Source organism: Mytilus galloprovincialis, chromosome 7 (genome assembly GCF_965363235.1).
Source record: "Mytilus galloprovincialis chromosome 7, xbMytGall1.hap1.1, whole genome shotgun sequence".
Lineage (NCBI taxonomy): Eukaryota > Metazoa > Mollusca > Bivalvia > Mytilida > Mytilidae > Mytilus > Mytilus galloprovincialis.
In genome coordinates, this window is record NC_134844.1 from 87,738,370 (window position 1) to 87,757,281 (window position 18,912).

Sequence of the window (18,912 nt, forward strand, 5' to 3'; positions counted from 1 at the left end):
CGGGAGAAGACCAAGTGACCATATTTCGTTTCCCCAGTCACCCTTGGGGAACTGTAAATTAGAAACAACAGAAATCCATACATGTGATCAAACTGATCGACATGTATCCAAACAACCTGACACTTTTATACGATCTCGCGCTCAGTTTCTTCCTTGTAGTTTGGATATGAAAACAGGGTTTTTGTGTAAAAGACAAACCTTTAAAAAAAAAACAGAAAACTACGCAAAACTGAGTCCTCTAAACGTGTTGATAGTCTTTTAAGTTAGCTTATTAATGTGAGTAATCATTTATCCATGCATAACCAAGTACTTATTGAAGTCAACACCTGTGCAATTAAGTAAAACAGTTACTGAAAAAATAGAATTTGAACTTGCTGTCAGTTCATTAATAACGATTGTTAGTGATGCGATTTGTTCTTCCATAAAAAAAAGCCTTTCTCATGTAGCACATCCTCTATATATACCGATCAATTTTACCCAAGATTGTCTCTGATGCTTACCAAACTGCCAAACTCCAGAACTAACTAGATGTTGTGGCACCTTGCAATTCAGACACAGTGGGGCCAAGGGATATGAAATAAAGAGTTTAGCTCTGAACTCAATGTGGGGATGCCATATCTTCTGCAGGAAAATTGAAGTCTATGTTAAGACTTTCAGAATTACACCAAGGTGTGTCTGGAAATATTAAGGATACATAAAAAGAAGAACAATTACTTCACCCTGCCACCAGTGCTCTTACGAGCTATGTCCTCGTTTTGGTATTTCTATGGAAATGCATAGCTTGTTAATAGATTTAGGAAGATGTGGTATGAGTGCCAACGATACAACACACCATCCAAGTCACAATTTATTAAAGTAAACCATTATAGGTCACGGTCCGGTCTTCAACACGGAGCCTAGGCTCAAAAGTTCATTTGTTAGTTAATTGATAAAAATAACACAAAGGCGCTTCTGAATCGTATATTGTCCCTAAAGATTACGAAAATTCGCAAATGGATGGCTATTACAAAATCAATCGTTTCTGTAGCAACATTCGCCCCATTACATTTTGGATTGGCAGTGCAGATACATCATGCATATGCATATGGGAATATGGGTCACTAACATTGATCGAAACTTTGTACTCGCAATTCTTTTGTGTTTCCTATGCAAAGGTAAGACTATATCTGACGAGTTTGACCGAATCATGACGGTATTTACGCTCCAGATAGCATTTGTACTCAAAAACTGTGTTTGCTTTGAACAAACTCTGTCCTACGCCGAACTTGTTCTTATGAAAAAGGGAAGTGTCTTGTAATGCTAATACGCGTACTGAATCCGCATATGATGACTAAGAGATTGATTCATGTCCCTATTTTATGAGTACTTGAGCTATTGTGTGTCACTTTTAAAAGTTATATAAGGATCATGACTGATTTTGAATTACAACATTAGAAAATTGGCATTGTATTGTATAATTTTTCATCCTTCCCTTAAAAAATTAATGAGTTAACTTTTTTACCAGGATTATCCCACTAAAAAAATGTTCATGCACCAAACTGACTTTGTTTTACACTCATTTTTTTTAAACCTCGCATTCGCCTCGTGTGACTATAGAATATTTTGTGTTATAACTGCTCTGTCTAGACTTTGCAAATACACAATATGTATTTATCTATAACTAGATACTAATTTTCACAAAATACACAACCTTTAAGATGCAAAATTAAAAACACTGTTTCAGCGCTTGAATTTTGTTTTTTTCAAAGATAGAAAACATATTGAAATAATTTGATAAACTGGTGTTTTATACTTTAGAAAATAATTCTGTAATATACTATAGTGAAATACTATACACAATATGAAAGTTTATGGATGTGAAAAGGTCAAGGCCACTTCTTCTTTTGCTATGTCTTAAATGGAAAAAAATCAGAAGGTTCCAAATCAACGCCATTTTTTAATGGCAGCTTTTCATTTAAGTAGTCAAATTTGTCGTTTTAACATCGTTTATACCATATGCTTATGATTGAATCGTTTTTGTAGCATTCTATTGAATAAATATCAGAATATGTCTCCTTTTTGTCCTTGTGGTTGAAATGTTGATATTTTTAGGTCTGACCTTTGACCTCAATTTCACAAAATTGTGACCACTCTGGATTTTTACGACCCAACTTTTCTTATAATACACGTTTTCCTCTTTCCATCGATATATAATATAGGTGTGTGTTCTTCCGGACCATTAAAGTTTTAAAAAATGAACTCTGGTTGCAGTACTAATATCAAATACTCTTGCTTTGTGCGTTTCAAAGACAAAATATACTCCTAAAACACGACTTAACATAAAAAGGTGCACTCGATTTTCTCTTTTCAATACATTTGTTAACCATTTTTTTTATTTTTTTCTTGAGCCACATAATGGAAGGGCAGGCATGAAAATTACTGAACTAATAGATTGATACATATGTTCTCCGTGCGTGGTAAAATTAAAAAAAAAATCTGAGGTTATGCATTTTCTACATCCAATGGATACATTGATGGATACCCATGACGTCGACTTGATATTAATAGATAAATTGAAAACTTATGCAAATGGTGTTTTTAAAATAAAACACTCCGTATTCGGAGAAAAATGTCGTTTTATTCATTTCTATTTACATTTTAAAATGTTGTTACTATAGTAATTACAGTAAGCACTTATCGCCTTCTCTAACAAAGAGCTTCGATTCTTTTGTTCTATTTCAACTGGCTTTCCGACTGGTAGGAGTATTTGAAAGCAGATAAACTTTTTTACTTTTTTTTTTCACTGGATAATGAATTCCACACTTGGACCAGTAAAAGAAAAACTTGATTTGTATAATTCTGTATTTGATTTAGTGACAATACAATTACAATGTATCCGATGATGAAAGTCGAGTATTGTGCGATTGTTTACTATTTGTAGGCACAATAAGAGTTAAGAAAGTTGAGTTGCGAGTTAAGAACGAGTTAAGAAAGTCGATTTGCGAATTACTAAAGTCGAGTTGCGAGTTACAAAATTCGAGTTGCGAGTTACAAAAGTCGAGTTGCGAGTTAAGAATGCCGAGTTGCGAGTTGCGAGTTAAGAAAGTCGAGTTGCGAGTTAAGAAAGTCCAGTTCCGACTTGAGAAAGTCGAGTTGCGAGTTACAAAAGTCGAATTGCGTAAAACTGTGGAAACGAAACTATTTTTTTTTGGTGTAACTGTTTAACATTTTGGAATGATGATTGCTTATAGAATTGTATACAGTATTGTTGATTATTTTTGTTGTTTATATCTCTTCGTAAAAATAAAATGGATTGATAATCACTACTATCGGATTTTCTGAAGAAGCAGCTAGCCTTTTGAGATACAGCGGATAGCTTGCAGTTTAATCATAATTAAATTTCATAGCTAGAACCGTCATATTAAACGTAAAGGAAGATATAGCAACCAAGCTATGGTACATATGTAAAAGACCCCTTCTGCAAGTTTCGTTTAGAGTGGGCAATTTAGGGAAGCTGTAGAGCCGGGTAATATTCGTTAGGGACCTCAAAATTTATTCTTTGACAATGACACTCACAATTGTGGACGTTAAAATTATATATGTCTACATAGGCTAGAGTTGAAGGGGAAATGATGGGCATGTATAAAACCAGTTTAAACCAGCCGCCTTTTTGTGTCTGACCGCAGTCGGGACCTTTAGCCTGTGTTAATGGTCTTGTATATCTTTTACAATTGGAAAACTTATAAACAATGCTAAATACAACAAATCAAAGAGCAGATTGCTCTGAGGGATACGATTGCCGTTGTTTCATTGAACCATGTATACATGTAGCTGGATAATATTATTTTCAAAACTAATTCACCTGCACATTTAAAGTAGTTACAAAATAGCCAATCACGGATAAAAGTGTATGAACAATGTAATCAGGCCTATGTTCTATTTTTGTACTATCAATTCCAAGTTTACTTTCCACAGCAGTCACTGAGACTCAGACTGAGAGAAGGTATTTCACTTCGTATCTAATCACATATTTTCCTACGTTAATTCTAGGAGGAACCCCATTCCTAACTCTTTAAATATTTAATTTCCTTTGGGTCAGTGATCATGACTCCTTTTCGTACACATTTATCGGTTTAAAATGCAATCGTTTTTAATATAATACGACGTTTATTGACAGAACGAGCTAATACTCGACGTGTTGTTATTCAGAATTCACGGAAGGAGTCAAGACTCTATTTCGCCTGAAGGGGTGATGTACGATAAGGATTCCTTTTTTTTAATTTAAATGATGCATGATTTAAAATTATGCAACAACAACCTTCAATAGCAGACATACATAGAAAAAATCCCATGAGTTATAAATTAATTAACTGAGTGGAGAATCCAGAGCAACCATTCAATCTAAAACCCCTTGAAGTCAAGAAAACTATACGCATGCGCATAATTTCCAAAACAAACCCTGGAGCAAGAACGTATATTAAATGTTTATTAAACGACCTACATGGTTCTCTATTTCTTTATGGAAGTACAATCTCAAATATCAGTTTCATAACGGTAACATATAAGAAAAACTCCACTTCAGTTCTTAAATGACAGAAATAGATTTATCGGAATTCAGAGAACTCTCGCATTTTATCAAAACTGGGAATTCCCTCTGACGTGTTTCTAAATTTATAAAAATACTAAATATAAATACTGCTTAATTCTGATTTTCCGTGTTGTTTAAAACACAAGGGAATTATCAAACATGAAGATTATGAAAAGAACATTATAGGAAAGTTGTTTAAGTTCAATCCCTTTGTTTGTTTTTACCTTTTAAAGCAAGACAATCATAAGAATCTGAGATGTTCCTTAATGTTTAGAATAAAACGATTGACGTGAGGGCAATGCTCTGAGCCACTGGTATAAGTCTACAGATTGCTTGAAAGCAATCGTATCCCAAAAACGGATCAAGTTTGAATTTTAGTGTCGTCATTCTACCCATTTTAGAGTTATGCCCCTATACAAATGAAAAAATGATAATTTTTTTGTTTCTATTTTTAACTTTAGTCTAAATTGCCTAAACCAAATGTTGTGTAACTTATAAACAATACTTATTACGACAAAACTCGGTTCACGTACAAATTGAATTTAGGTAGTATCACTTTTATTGTTCCTCAGTGATGTCCTTTTATAACTTTATATGATATGCAAGCGGGGCTGTGTCCAATGGACTCATTACCTATTTATCTAAATTCTTTAAAGTAACAGATATAATTTATAGAACAGACAAGGGGTAGTTGCAAATATTTCATGTATATTTTGAACATATGCAGAGAAGATTACTTAGGAACCCTTTGCCAAAAAATAAAACCTTCTTTTCTTCTATGTGCCCGCCTTCAGATGTTATGTTTTGAATTTTAGTTTCACTTTCCATATTCAGTATTTATCCTTAGGTAAGCTCCTTGTGGCAAAAATCACGTGATGCAAGAATTTATTATCCTGGAGTTAGGCTATTTATTTCTTTTTGTGGCGGGTATCCAAGCAGACAACGTGCATGTGTTTAACGGCAATGCAGATTTTCTCTTATGAAATAAAATTAAAAAGTTGCCGATCCGGCACATAATAAAGATCGGTTAGAAAGCAAGGTTTTCATTTTAATTTAGATCGAAAATCTTAATTCGAGGGTTGAAAAATTAGAGCACAAAAAAGGAGGTGTTCCTCAGGGAATCTTTTTATCTTATGCACTCTCATTCAGGGCCGTAACTAGCTTCTTTTAAAAGTGAGGCAAAATATATTCGCCGAGCGAAGCGAGGCGGAGGGTCTGGAGGCCGCTCAAGGCCCCCAGAAGCTCTGAAAAAATGACGCAAAATCGTGCATTCTGACCGTTTCCCGGACTCTTTCTTACTCTGAAACGCAATTAATTTTTAGCTATTTTTTCGACAATATTCTGGTCTCAAGCAAAATATATAGATTCATTGTAAATAAAAACTTTTAGGTTTAAGGGACAACATCAAAAGACCGATATGTAGGATAAAGCAAAAATCGTAATTCTCATAATCATTTTAATACCAGATCTGTCTGTTCTTGTCTTGTATTGTGTTTAGACTTTGGAGAATTTTTTTTATGACTGAATTTATATATAGTGATAGTGCAGTATTATACTTTAAGTACCGCTTAAGTCAACATTAGGGACCATCTTGACTTTGTTTTATGGTATTAATGATTCTTTCATTGCTGAAGACTCTCAGGCCAGCGACTATATCAAGATGAAGAACAGGGATAAAAACCCGGATCATAGATAATTTGTATTTTTTTCTATGTATTGACTTTGTGTGCGATTAAGTCCCGTGCACGTTTACTCCATATTCCTTTATTTTGTATTAAAGGGTCTGAACACGACTTAATTGCAAGCGCTTCAATGTAAAAGGTCATATATGGCAATACATTGTTTTTTTTTCAAATGATTTGATACCGCGAGATTGGTGGTCTCACTTTAATTTAACCCATGTCAGCTATCTAGTTTTATCTACAAAAAAGAGAGCCAGTTTTGTATTCTTTAATATTAAATCAATTCTCCATGAAGAAACGACCAGTAACGTGTCCAGTAGCATCGTATCTTCTTAAAATATTTTCTCGCACAATGTCTGGACATCGGTGGACATGCAACATTGCCAAAAACCACACAACCGTTCACCCGTCATCGTAGATCTAATTTCAAATATTCTTACAATTGAATGTAGTTTTTTCAATTAGACAAAAGGTCCTTCAGTATAAGAAAACTCAAGTTTTAAACAAAATTACTAGATTTACAAAAAAAAAATCAACACTGAGACTATAGTCATAAAGTAGGACAATAAATGAACAAAAGACAAACCCGGGTACAGATAAGACACATAACTACAAACAATAGACCATCAACACTGAAAACTAAAAGTAAATTAGAAACATAGATCACGAAAAACATGCAGGGGCGACATCAGAGAGTGAAGAGAACTTGCTTCTTGCAAGACACTCGCCGTGAAAACAATTTGATATGAAGACAAGCTTTTGTTTCAATTTTTTTTTTCTTCAAATTTCCAACATGAGGCATTTTGCCTCCATGTAGTTACGGCCCTGCCCTTATGAACATTTCTTGATCCGCCAGTGGTTGATACTTTAGTCTGGAAGAGCATGATTTATATGCTGGTTTTAATTGGCTTTAAATAGACAAGTGTGCTAGTACTAGTAGTTTCAGTTACTACAAATACTCTTATTTTCGTGCTTCGCGTTTATAATCTTTAGTAAATGTTAGTTGTTTTTGTGTCTCGTATCGATCTTTTGGGTCAATCCAATTGCAACGGACTTTTAAACGTTGTTTTTATGTTATACTATTACAACACTGACTGTTTAAGTTTAGGGGTTGAACGCTCACACACATGTTGAATCCTACCACATTATCATGAGCATGTATAGTTGAGTGGTTATTGTTTGTTCATATCTGTCGACTCATATTTGAAGTTTTTAGAATGGGTTTGTTATATATCGATAGGCCGTTACTTTATTTCGTCTTAATTGTTTCACATTTTTGTCGTTGCCTTTTATAACTGATATACAGTATGGATATTTGTACTTTTTTAAGGCCGCACGGTTGGTTATAATTGATAATACTACTTCATTGAACTTCAGTTGATAGTTGCCAAATTAGCAATCATACCACATCTTCTTACTTGTTATGATATTGTATACATGACTTTTAGTTTCGGGTCTTGTCTAAACATTTATGAAATATTAGTCGCTTGACGTTAAAAACAAACAACTAACAATCAATCAATTTAAAATCGTGTTCAATAAGGAGAAAATCATTTGATTTGTTGGGTTAAAAGGGGGAGGTGGCAGGAGTATTTTGAATATGAATATGGTGGGCTGGTAAGAGCTGGGAAAAAAAGGCATGATTAGCGACAAGTTAAATCTTTAACATGAATAAAAAATTTCGCAAAAGATCCTCCTGCCGGCCCCATTCCCATCCTTAGAATAACAAAAGGTCGTACCCTTACTGTAATTGTCCGTGTGTGTTAATTTTTTATCCAGCTAGTTGTCCTTATAGTGTCCTACTAAGGGGACGACTATTTGATATTCTGGGGGAGGAGGATTTTGAAAATAAATAACTAAGCCTTGATAATCACAAAAATCAAAGGTTTGTTCTGTGGTAGTTTGAAAATAAATAACCTGACACACAATTTATTGAAAAAATAGGTCTATTCGAAAGTATTAGATGGCACCAGATATTCATAAAAATCGGGAAACACTTCCGTAAACTTTACATAATGAATTATAAATATTATTTAAATATACTTGAAATGTGTGAAAATGGGTTTCATTTTTAAAAGTTGAGATATATTGTGGTAGAAATACGCGTTGGTAAATATTGGGTACGAGTTTGCGAAGGTACGAGTTGACATGGCTCCACAGCTATTTTATTCTAGATTTTGTAAAACTTTTGACCTGTCAAACTTCTTGATTTGTAACTTGTAAAATTTTTTCTTTAGAAACGCAACTTCTCTTTGGCTTGCAACGGTAACTATTACACAGACGCGATCTCACAAAACGTGACTAAAACAAAGTGACTACATTTAAAAAATAAAAAAACGTAGAAATTCATGAAACTAATGGAGAAAATACGTTTACAATTTAAGAAATTGTGTTTACACATACATGTATCAAGAAATTACATTTCACAAATCAAAAAATGTAGAAATTCGTGTAACGGATGGAAAAAATACATGTTACAAATTAAGAAATTGCATATGTTATACGAATAAGAAATTGCATGCCATTTCACAAATTAAGAATTGTATAATTTAGGCGGATATTCCCTTCCATAGTTTTGCACCCACCTAAATTCCCCAAGTTTCAGAGTTTGAACACCTTATTTGATTTCAGGACCACCATACTCAAATGTGAAATACTTTTATGTATTTCGTAACTTTTTACCTTAAAGAATCCTGGTCTTGAGTAGATTTAGAAGTTGTCGTCAGCAAAAGATTAAAACACCGTTCATTGCGGGCTTCCATTGTCGTTGATTTCTATATTTTGTGCAATGTCAATTTCATCATGGAAAACTTTCTCGACCATCAGAGGTTCATCAAGGGATAATACTAAATTTGATATTTATGCTATTAATATATGATAGTTACGATTTAAAAATCAATGTTTTAATTTAAGTTGCAGTATAAAAACAATATTAGGTCAATGTCATAAAGATATAAACTTTTTGGTATTCCGAATAAAACTGGGGAAGGGAAGGGCGCAGTAAAATCTCGTCCTTCCCCAGTTTCTCAGTCTCAGTAATATTTTTTGTATGAGGCTGAGAAACTGGGGGAGGACGAAGTTCTACTGAGCCCTTCCCCATTTTTGCGCCGACTACAAACAAAAATATTTTTTCTGACATTGACTTAATATTGTTTTTAAACCAACTTAAATTAATAAATTGATAGCTATTCAAATCGTAACACAAATGTCAAACTTATTTTCATCCCTTAATGGACCCCTGATTGTGGAGAAAGTGTTCCATGATGAAATTGACATCGTACACAATATAGCTGTGTTACTATATTTTATATGAAATAAACAGAACTATTTGCAGTATAAAAAAACATTATATATTTTTCTGACATTTGACCTGATATTGTATGTTTAGAAGTACTTAAAGATGACAAAAATTTTAGTATTGAAAATGACTAAAATTTTCAGTACTGAAAAATGACTGAAATTTTCAGTACTGAAAAATGACTGAAATTTTCAGTACTGTAAAATGACTGAGATTTTCAGTACTGAAAAATGACTGAAATTTTCAGTACTGAAAAATGACTGAAATTTTTAGTACTGAAAAATGACTGAAATTTTTAGTACTGTAAAATGACTGAAATTTTCAGTACTGTAAAATGACTGAAATTTTCAGTAATGTAAACAACGTTTTCCCAACATTACTGAAAATGATATAAAAATTAATGTACTGAATAGTGATGTTTCCTAAAAGTACTGTTTATATAGCGGCATTTAATGTACTGTTTAGTGATGTTTCCTCAAAGTACTGTTTATATAGCGGCATTTAATGTACTGATTAGTGATGTTTTCTAAAAGTACTGTTTATATAGTGGCATTTAATGTACTGATTAGTGATGTTTCCTAAAAGTGCTGTTTATATAGCGGCATTTAATGTACATGTAAATGCTAGTCAAATTGTTGGTAGTGTATCTGCTAAACTGATACAGCCGACAAAAATACCAAAAAGTCAATCATTTAGGATTAAGAACAGTAAAAATGTAGTTATGAAATTAAATGCGGAATGAACTCCAAATAAACAATTTAAACGACTGCATATATGTTAAAACTAAACACCCCTGCTATAGAAACATGTTAAACATTAAATATGTAGAACTAGTACTATGTTCAAATCATAAGGCGTGTTCCACGCGATGTTAATTATACAAACAATTTCTATAGCAGGGGTGTATAGTTTTAACATATATGCAGTCGTTTAAATTGTTTATTTGGAGTTCATTCCGCATTGAATTTCATAACTACCTTTTTCCTGTTCTTAATCCTAAATGATTGACTTTTTGGTATTTTTGTTAGTTAAAGTCTGATTTGCTTTTTGTTGTTGTTAAAGGAAATGTGTAATCAATGCAACATTTTCAAGTGAACATATGTAAAAACTTATTTATTCAAATACCCTCAATGAATTTATTACCCCCCCCCTCCCCCATTTTCATATCAGGATTAACCTAACGCTGTTTTTAATATTTCTTTTAAAAGAACAAATGAAGACATCAACTAAACAAGAAAAAGGATTGTTTGTATTGCTGCTTATTTTCATAATACAAGGTAATTATGTCAATATCGTTTCTAGACAATTATAATATAAAACCCTACTACGAAAGGGAAAGTATATTAGTTTATGTCTGCAGTCTTTCTGTCGGTATTACAGCCAGTTAGTTCGTCAGTCTGTTCCTGCAACAAGAAGCGGGATTAGAATGTTCCATTCCACATATGGAACCTGTCGTGTTGTTCATTGTGTTCGCGTGAAAACTAATTCAGTAATTGGTATAGTACTGCAGGTCACTTTTTCGAAAATAGGACAGAAATATTGTTCCTACAATTTAAGTATATTCAACTCGTGCTTAGTCCGTAAAAAATATAAGTTATACAAAAAGTAATATTACAAAAGTACTGAACTCCGAGGAAAATTTAAAACGGAAAATCTCAAATCAAATGGCAAAATTAAATTATAAAACATATCAATCGAAAGGACAAAAATGTCTTATTACTGACTTGATACAGGCATTTTTAATGTAGAAAATAATGGATTGAACCTGGTTTTATAAATGTTGACGATTCAATAAACTGTTATATTTAGAAGAAACATAGACAAGAATCGTGCAAATTTATGTTGTCGTCTTAGTTGTATTATTAATGCTATCTATGGGAAAGTGAAACAGTGAAACCAGGTTAAACCAGACTATATGTTCTTAACATCGGCCAGGTTTGAAAGATGGCAGTTGTTATACAAATGTTCATTTATATGTACTTGTGTGTTGCTTTGGGGTTTGTTTTTGTTGCATTTTAGTGTTGATGTTTCTCCGTTGTTTTCCTGTTTGTAGTTTGTGGGCTTCCTTCGGTTTTGGTTTGTAACCCGTATTTATTTTCTCTCAATTGATTTATGTCTTTTGAATAGCGGTATACTATTAGTTATCATCGCCATTACTCAAGCAAATTTTGAAATAGAAATGCATTATGGAATTAAGTTAGATTCAAACTTATATGTTTTAAATATCCAAATTAGGAGTGTCGTTAATGTCCGCAGAAAATCAACAATCAACAACATTAAGAATAAAGTGAATGTGAATAAGTGTATGCAACTGAGTAGCCTTCATAAGTGAGACAAAACAGATATCGTAAAATCGTCAACAAAGGCTCCTTTGATAAATATTTATTCCACTGCTGGTGGACTTTTCGTTGCAACATTTATCACCAGCTAAATAGTCAGCACTTCTGTGCTGACACGCATATCAATTAAATTGTCATTTTAATAAATTTACTATTTGCAAAAAATATGATTTTTTACGAAAAACTAACGATTGTCTTATCCCAGGCATAGGTAAATTTAGTCTTTAGCATATCTTGAGATAATTGACCCTAAAATATAGTTATTAAGTCATTCGTAAGTGGACTTAATTATTTCAAACTGTATAAAAACAGTTTTTACTCACAATTCACGTCTATTAAATATATGACAGTATTAAAAAATATATTTAATAAAACAGAAAACACATTTAGAATTATCTCTATTTTAGGCATTATTTCGTGTTATCTCTTTTGTGGGAATTATTTCATGTTGTTTATATAGTGGGAATAATTTAATATTGTCTCTATTGTGGGAATTTTTGCTTGTTGTCTCTATTGTGGGAATTTGTGCATAGTGTCTCAATTGTAGAAATTATCTCAAGTTGTCCCTATTGTTGGAATCATTTCATGCTGTCTCTATTGTTGGAATTATTTCATGCTGTCTCTATTATGGGAATTATTTCATGTTGTCTCTATTGTTGGAATTATTTCATGTTGTCTCTATTGTGGGAATTATTTCATGTTGTCTCTATTGTTGAAATTATTTCATGTTGTCTCTATTGTGGCAATTATTTTATGGTGTATCTATTGTGGGAATTATTTTATGCTGTATCTATTGTGGGAATTATTTCATGGTGTATCTATTGTGGTATTTTTTTATACTGTATCTATAATGGTAATTATTTCATGCTGTATCTATTGTGGGAATTATTTCATGTTGTATATATATTGTGGGAATTATTTCATATAAAAAAGAAGATGTGGTATGATTGCCAATGAGACAACTATCCACAAAAGACCAAACTGACACAGAAATTAACAACTATAGGTCACCGTACGGCCTTCAACACTGAGCAAATCCCATACCGCATAGTCAGCTATCAGTCTCTATTGTTGGAATTATTTCATGTTGTCTCTATTTTGGGAACTATTTTATGCTGCTGTATCTATTGTTGGAATTATTTCATGTGGTCTCTATTGCGGGAACTTTTTTATGCTGTATCTATTGTTGGAATTATTTCATGTTGTCTCTATTGTGGGAATTATTTTTTGATGTCTCTGTTGTGGGAATTATATTATGCTGTATTTATTGTTAGAATTATTTATGCTGTATCTTTTGTGGAAATTATGTTATGCTGTATCTATTGTGGAAATTATGTTATGCCGTATCTATTGGGAAAATAATTTTATGCTATATATATTGTAGAAATTAATTTCATGTTGTCTCTATTGTGGGAATTATTTCATGCTGTGTCTATTGTGGGAATTATTTCATGTTGTCTCTATTGTGGTATTTTTTTATGCTGTATCTATTGTTGGAATTATTTCATGCTGTATCTATTTTTCGAATTATTTTTTGATGTCTCTGTTGTGGGAATTATATTAAGCTGTATTTATTGTTAGAATTATTTTATGCTGTATCTTTTGTGGGAATTATGTTATGCTGTATCTATTGTGGAAATTATGTTATGCCGATCTATTGGGGAAATTATTTTATGCTGTATATATTGTAGAAATTAATTTCATGTTGTCTCTATTGTGGGAATTATTTCATGCTGTGTCTATTGTGGGAATTATTTCATGCTGTATCTATTGTTGGAATTATTTTATGGTGTATCTATTGTGGGAATTATTTTATGCTGTATCTATTGTGGGAATTATTTCATGTTGTATATATTGTGGGAATTATTTCATATTAAAAAGAAGATGTGGTATGATTGCCAATGAGACAACTATCCACAAAAGACCAAAACGACACAGAAATTAACAATTATAGGTCACCGTACGGCTTTCAACACTGAGCAAATCCCATACCGCATAGTCAGCTATCAGTCTCTATTGTTGGAATTATTTCATGTTGTCTCTATTGTGGGAACTATTTTATGCTGTATCTATTGTGGGAATTATTTTATGCTGTATCTATTGTGGGAATCATTTCATGCTGTTTCTATTGTAGGAATCATTTTATGCTGTCTCTATTGTGGGAATTATTTTATTCTGTATCTATTGTGGGAATTATTTTATGCAGTATCTATTGTGAGAATTATTTCATGCTGTATCAATTGTGGGAATTATTTCATGCTGTATCTATTGTGGGAATTATTTTATGCTGTATTTATTGTAAGAATTATTTTATGCTGTCTCTATTGTAGAAATTATGTCATGCTGTAACTTATGTGGGAATTATTTCATGTTGTTTCTATTGTTGGAATTATTTTATGCTGTATTTATTGTTGGAATTAGTTCATGCTGTGTCTATTATGGGAATTATTTCTATATTGTGGGAATTATTCTGTTTTCTATTGTAGAAAATATTTCGTCACCATCCTGCTCAATAAAAATGTGCCTGAATTGTACATTAGGACCAGGCATTTTAAAACTAACTTGTAAGATTGATAAACTCCATCTGCCAGTTTCTTTCCACAACAATTTCGGAAAGGAAATTGCATTCTGTAGTCTTCCTTTCCCGTCTCCGTTATGCATATCAGGTTATAAAAATACAACTGTACGACAAAACATTCACACAAATGAAACTGTGGTTACAATCAGAGAAATAATAGATCAAAGAATAAATGGTAACTGGTCATGTTTGCATGGATATGGAAGAGATATGTATGAAGCAGATCTTGAAATCAACATTCCAATATTAGAAGGTATTTTTTAATTCATTTTTCATATATACTTTGAACAAACGGCTTCATTGTAATATGTTTGTTAAAGTTGTCTACATAAAAAACAATGCATACATGTATTGATCAAGCTTGTTACGAGTATACAATGTATGATGAATACTATACAAACAGGTTTGATATATCTTTATTCTCATGGAACCAATCCATGACATCGGTACATAGATAACAAGTACTGTACAACAATACATATTTACAATATGCACTCAACAAATGAAAGTAGTAACATTAGTTACAAGCCAGGATACAAACATGTTTTTATATTTTTCATACTTAAGCAAAGCTTATTCAGATATGGTTGTCTTGTACTTGACATACCTGTATGATATTGGCCCTGAAACATCCATTAACCTGAATACAATGTGAACCCTATTGATAATAAGTTCCATTCTTAATTTTACTACATGCGCTAGCACACATACTACTAGATATTCTTATTGGAGGTGTGATATGATTGAAGCTGTAAGGGTTGTCCTTGATAATTGTTTTTTTCGTTTCGACAACATAGTTTATCGAGGTTGTATGTTTTCCTATGATCACATGATGCACCCCTTTATTAGAAGGTTTGTTTTTGTACTGAAATGCATCACAGTTTTTGACCAAACTCCGTGAAAACCCGTTTAAGTTGCATTTACTTTGGATTCGTTTATTTTCGTGGGAACCAATTTTCGTGCAGTGAGAAAAACTTAAATGTTCGTGGATATTTGAATTTGTGCTTTTGGCAAATTTCTGCATACATTCCTTTAGAAAATTTGTTATTCGTAAGGTGGTTTCGAAAAGACCGAAAAAATATTATAGTCCTACTTATGATATAATGTCGACCTGATTGTGACAAAACTTAATATTATTGACGTATTACATTATACAGAATGTTTTAGGTAACGTTAGAGCATTTTTATCGTAAATGAAACTAAGAAGAACATTTCTGAACATATTTATTAAAATACATAAAGTTCTAGTTGTTCTGATAATTATCGTTGGTAGGAATATATGATTTTAGTACTTTTTTGTTCTATTTGTGTAAATCCATAACTACCATGGTATTTTTCAGGACAACACAACAGAGAACAAACTGATGGTAAGATAATAGTAAAACATTCCGTATCAAATTTAATTCTGTATTGGTTTTTTTTGTTCACAAATTGTTCTGAACTTCAAATTTTTGGGTCATACAAAGTCGAAATGGGAAATTAATAATGATATATGACTACACATGCATGGTAGTCATTAACATTGATCTGAAACTAGTATCAATAATGAACTTTATAATCCAGAATGTAAAGTATATCCCCACATATAATATTCCAAAGTGATCACTCGATCTCATTTGTTGGCCCCATATATTTGAATTACATGTAGAAGATAACGTCAGGATCGATGCACAAAGTGTGTGTGCCAAGGATCTTTGACCTATAACGATTTTTCTATTGCAAGTTGTGACTTTGATTGAGAGTTATTTCTCTGTCATTCATGACACACAATCTTATAATATTGTATTCGTTCCTTGTAAACGTTAAATGGTAACATACGATGTATATTTTACCTGTTGACATCTCAGACCTTGTTTGTGAATAGGTACAATGTATTCCATTGTTGTTTGAATAGTTCAAATGGAAATTTTAAAATGTCAATTAACACTATATTAGGAAGGTCTTTCTCTTCAAATTTAAATTGAACACCAACTAATTGTAAGGTATATTATAGGTTGCACTTCTTTAAATATTGACAATGCAATTTCCCATAGGAACTCCTTTTATGGCTAAAACTGTATCAATTTTTCTATGAAGTTTTGAAAAAAATCTTATCCTAGGATTGAAAGTTCACATGCACTACAATTTTTTTTTTTCAAAGGTCAAAATGTAGGGTTGTGCGGCATATATTCAACCTTTATATACCCTGAACTTGTCAGAGTTTAAACTAACACTAATTTTCTTAACTACCCTACCTCGATTGAAAGGTTACCACAGATTTCAATGAAAACAATATGCATATGTTTATTTACTGGTAACATTCCCAAGTTATGTCTCTGTGAGATGGAACACAGAGAGCATAACTGGGAACCAGTATGTAAACAAAATTAATTTCCTATGAATATTCTAGATCTCCCCAAAAGAGGCGTGGTTTGAGAAACAGCTGTATTTACAAAGTGCAACCTATACAAACATTTATTCAAATAGACAACTCTCTAAGATCAGTTTTTAGCCTTATAGAAATCACTATGTGTACTCTGAGTTTTTCTTAACTGAACATTTTAAACCCCCTCCCCTGTTTCAATTTTTTTAAGAATTTGAAAAGAAGACTTTAATTATTAGCCTATTTGAATATTTTCTGATATAAAATGCCTAGAATCTGTGTAAAACTGTTTTGATAACATATTGAAAGCATATCAGAATACTATAAATGTAATGTTTAGCAGTCAATCATTATAACACACAAGATTATATAAAGTATCCAATCCTGTCTCTGTCTCCAGCCCACATCTTACAGTATGCCTATTTGTCAATTAAATACATATTTTCTGCAACTATATATCTGACACAGTTTAGCTAATATATATACTAGAAGTGTTCAAACAAATCCATATTTGCAATAGTTGTATGTATGTAGATACCAGTCTGAGGTATAAATTCACTTAAAAATGTTATAGAGATGACTGTTAACATCTGATTTTTGCATATCTCCCAAGCATAGTTATTGTTTTCTATATTAAGAACTTGAAAATCATAAAATCATAGCATTTACAAGTGAAATTATTGTTTTACGACCCAGGGGGTTGGCAATGTTCTATGTTTTTTTTCCCTGAGGCCTTAAATTTCCTAAATCATTCTGCTGTTTCTAGCAATTTGGAATATTTAGTACATATTCAGGATAGAACACACTATTGTTAGTTTTGTTGAGATATTTTTGCATTTCTAGCTTGTATTTAATATGCTGTGGTGAAAAAAAAGCAGATTTAGGTGTTACGGCTAACTTTTGAGTTCTCGACAGCACACAAACACCCCATAAATAATATTCAGGAAGGATCTATGAGTTTCAATGACTGCCAAAATGATAAGCACTTTTTAAAAATTTTACTTACAAATATGCAAATATTATGAATAAATTTTGTATTCAGGACTTTATGCAAGTAAACTATGCATACTGTAAACTGTGCATTTATGCTGAGTCATCATAGTGAAGGCCCAGGATTCTATTAATCTTCATAAAATATTTATAAAACTTCATATTTGAGTTAGTTTCTTTGAAATCTTTGAAATAAAGCAAATTTGATATTATACTGAATGTTCTTTTTTTCACCCAATATAGGTTGCATTTCGGTAAATATTGACAATGCAATTTCCCATAGGAACTCCTTTTACGGCTAAAACTGTACCACTTTTACTATGAAGTTTTGAAAAAAATCTTATCCTAGGATCGAAAGTTCATATGCACTACAATTTTTTTCAAAGGTCAAAATGTAGGGCTCCGCGGCATATTTTCAACGTGTATATGCCCTGAACTTGTCAGAGTTTAAACTAACTCTAATTTTCTTAACTACCCCTACCTCGAATGAAAGGTTACCACAGATTTTAATGTAAACAGTATGCACATGTTTATTTACTTGTAGCATTCCCAATAAAAGAGGCGTGGTTTGAGAAACAGCTGTATTTACAAAGTGCAACCTATAATGGCCTTTTATTTACCAGACAATGTGCAATCTTAAATCATATTTGAATCTATTTATTACAGACTTACTTTCCCCGAAGGAAATATCGTGGTATACCATAGCAGGAATCAGTATTTCAGTTATAACTTTGACCATTGTGAGTGGTGTGTTAGGAATATGGATATATAGAAAATGTTCTTCTAGATCAGGTATGTTTTTAGTGTCAAGGTTGATGTAGATATTGGTAGTTTAAATGTTTCGACGTAGACTTCATCCCGATATCACTCCCGTTTTATACCAGCTTTATTTAAACTTCTGTAGCAGTCATACACACAATCAAAGGACTAGCGTCATTGTTTACTCATGATTATTTTTTTATACATTTTTATTTGTTCTATTTGCCGGTTCCAGGTTCTATAATGCTCCTACAAGTGACATATGTGCATTGCGTTGAGACACATGATTTAAAAAGAGGCTAAAGATACTCAAATTAAATATAAACTCATAAGTCTT

General features: G+C 32.2%; 1 long non-coding RNA gene across 2 annotated transcripts in view; it reads left to right on the top strand.

Annotated features, from left to right (window-relative positions):
• LOC143083931 (uncharacterized) overlaps positions 1-18,609 on the top strand; it is a 46,047-nt gene extending 27,438 nt beyond the window's left edge. The window contains exons 2-5 of one of the 2 annotated variants that reach the window (XR_012980946.1): positions 10,756-10,824; positions 14,373-14,717; positions 15,805-15,831; positions 18,483-18,609. This is a non-coding gene — a long non-coding RNA (uncharacterized LOC143083931). The remainder of the gene's footprint in view (positions 1-10,755; positions 10,825-14,372; positions 14,718-15,804; positions 15,832-18,482) is intronic. The other variant, XR_012980947.1, reaches the window with a different exon arrangement.
• The last annotated feature ends 303 nt before the right edge of the window (positions 18,610-18,912 follow it).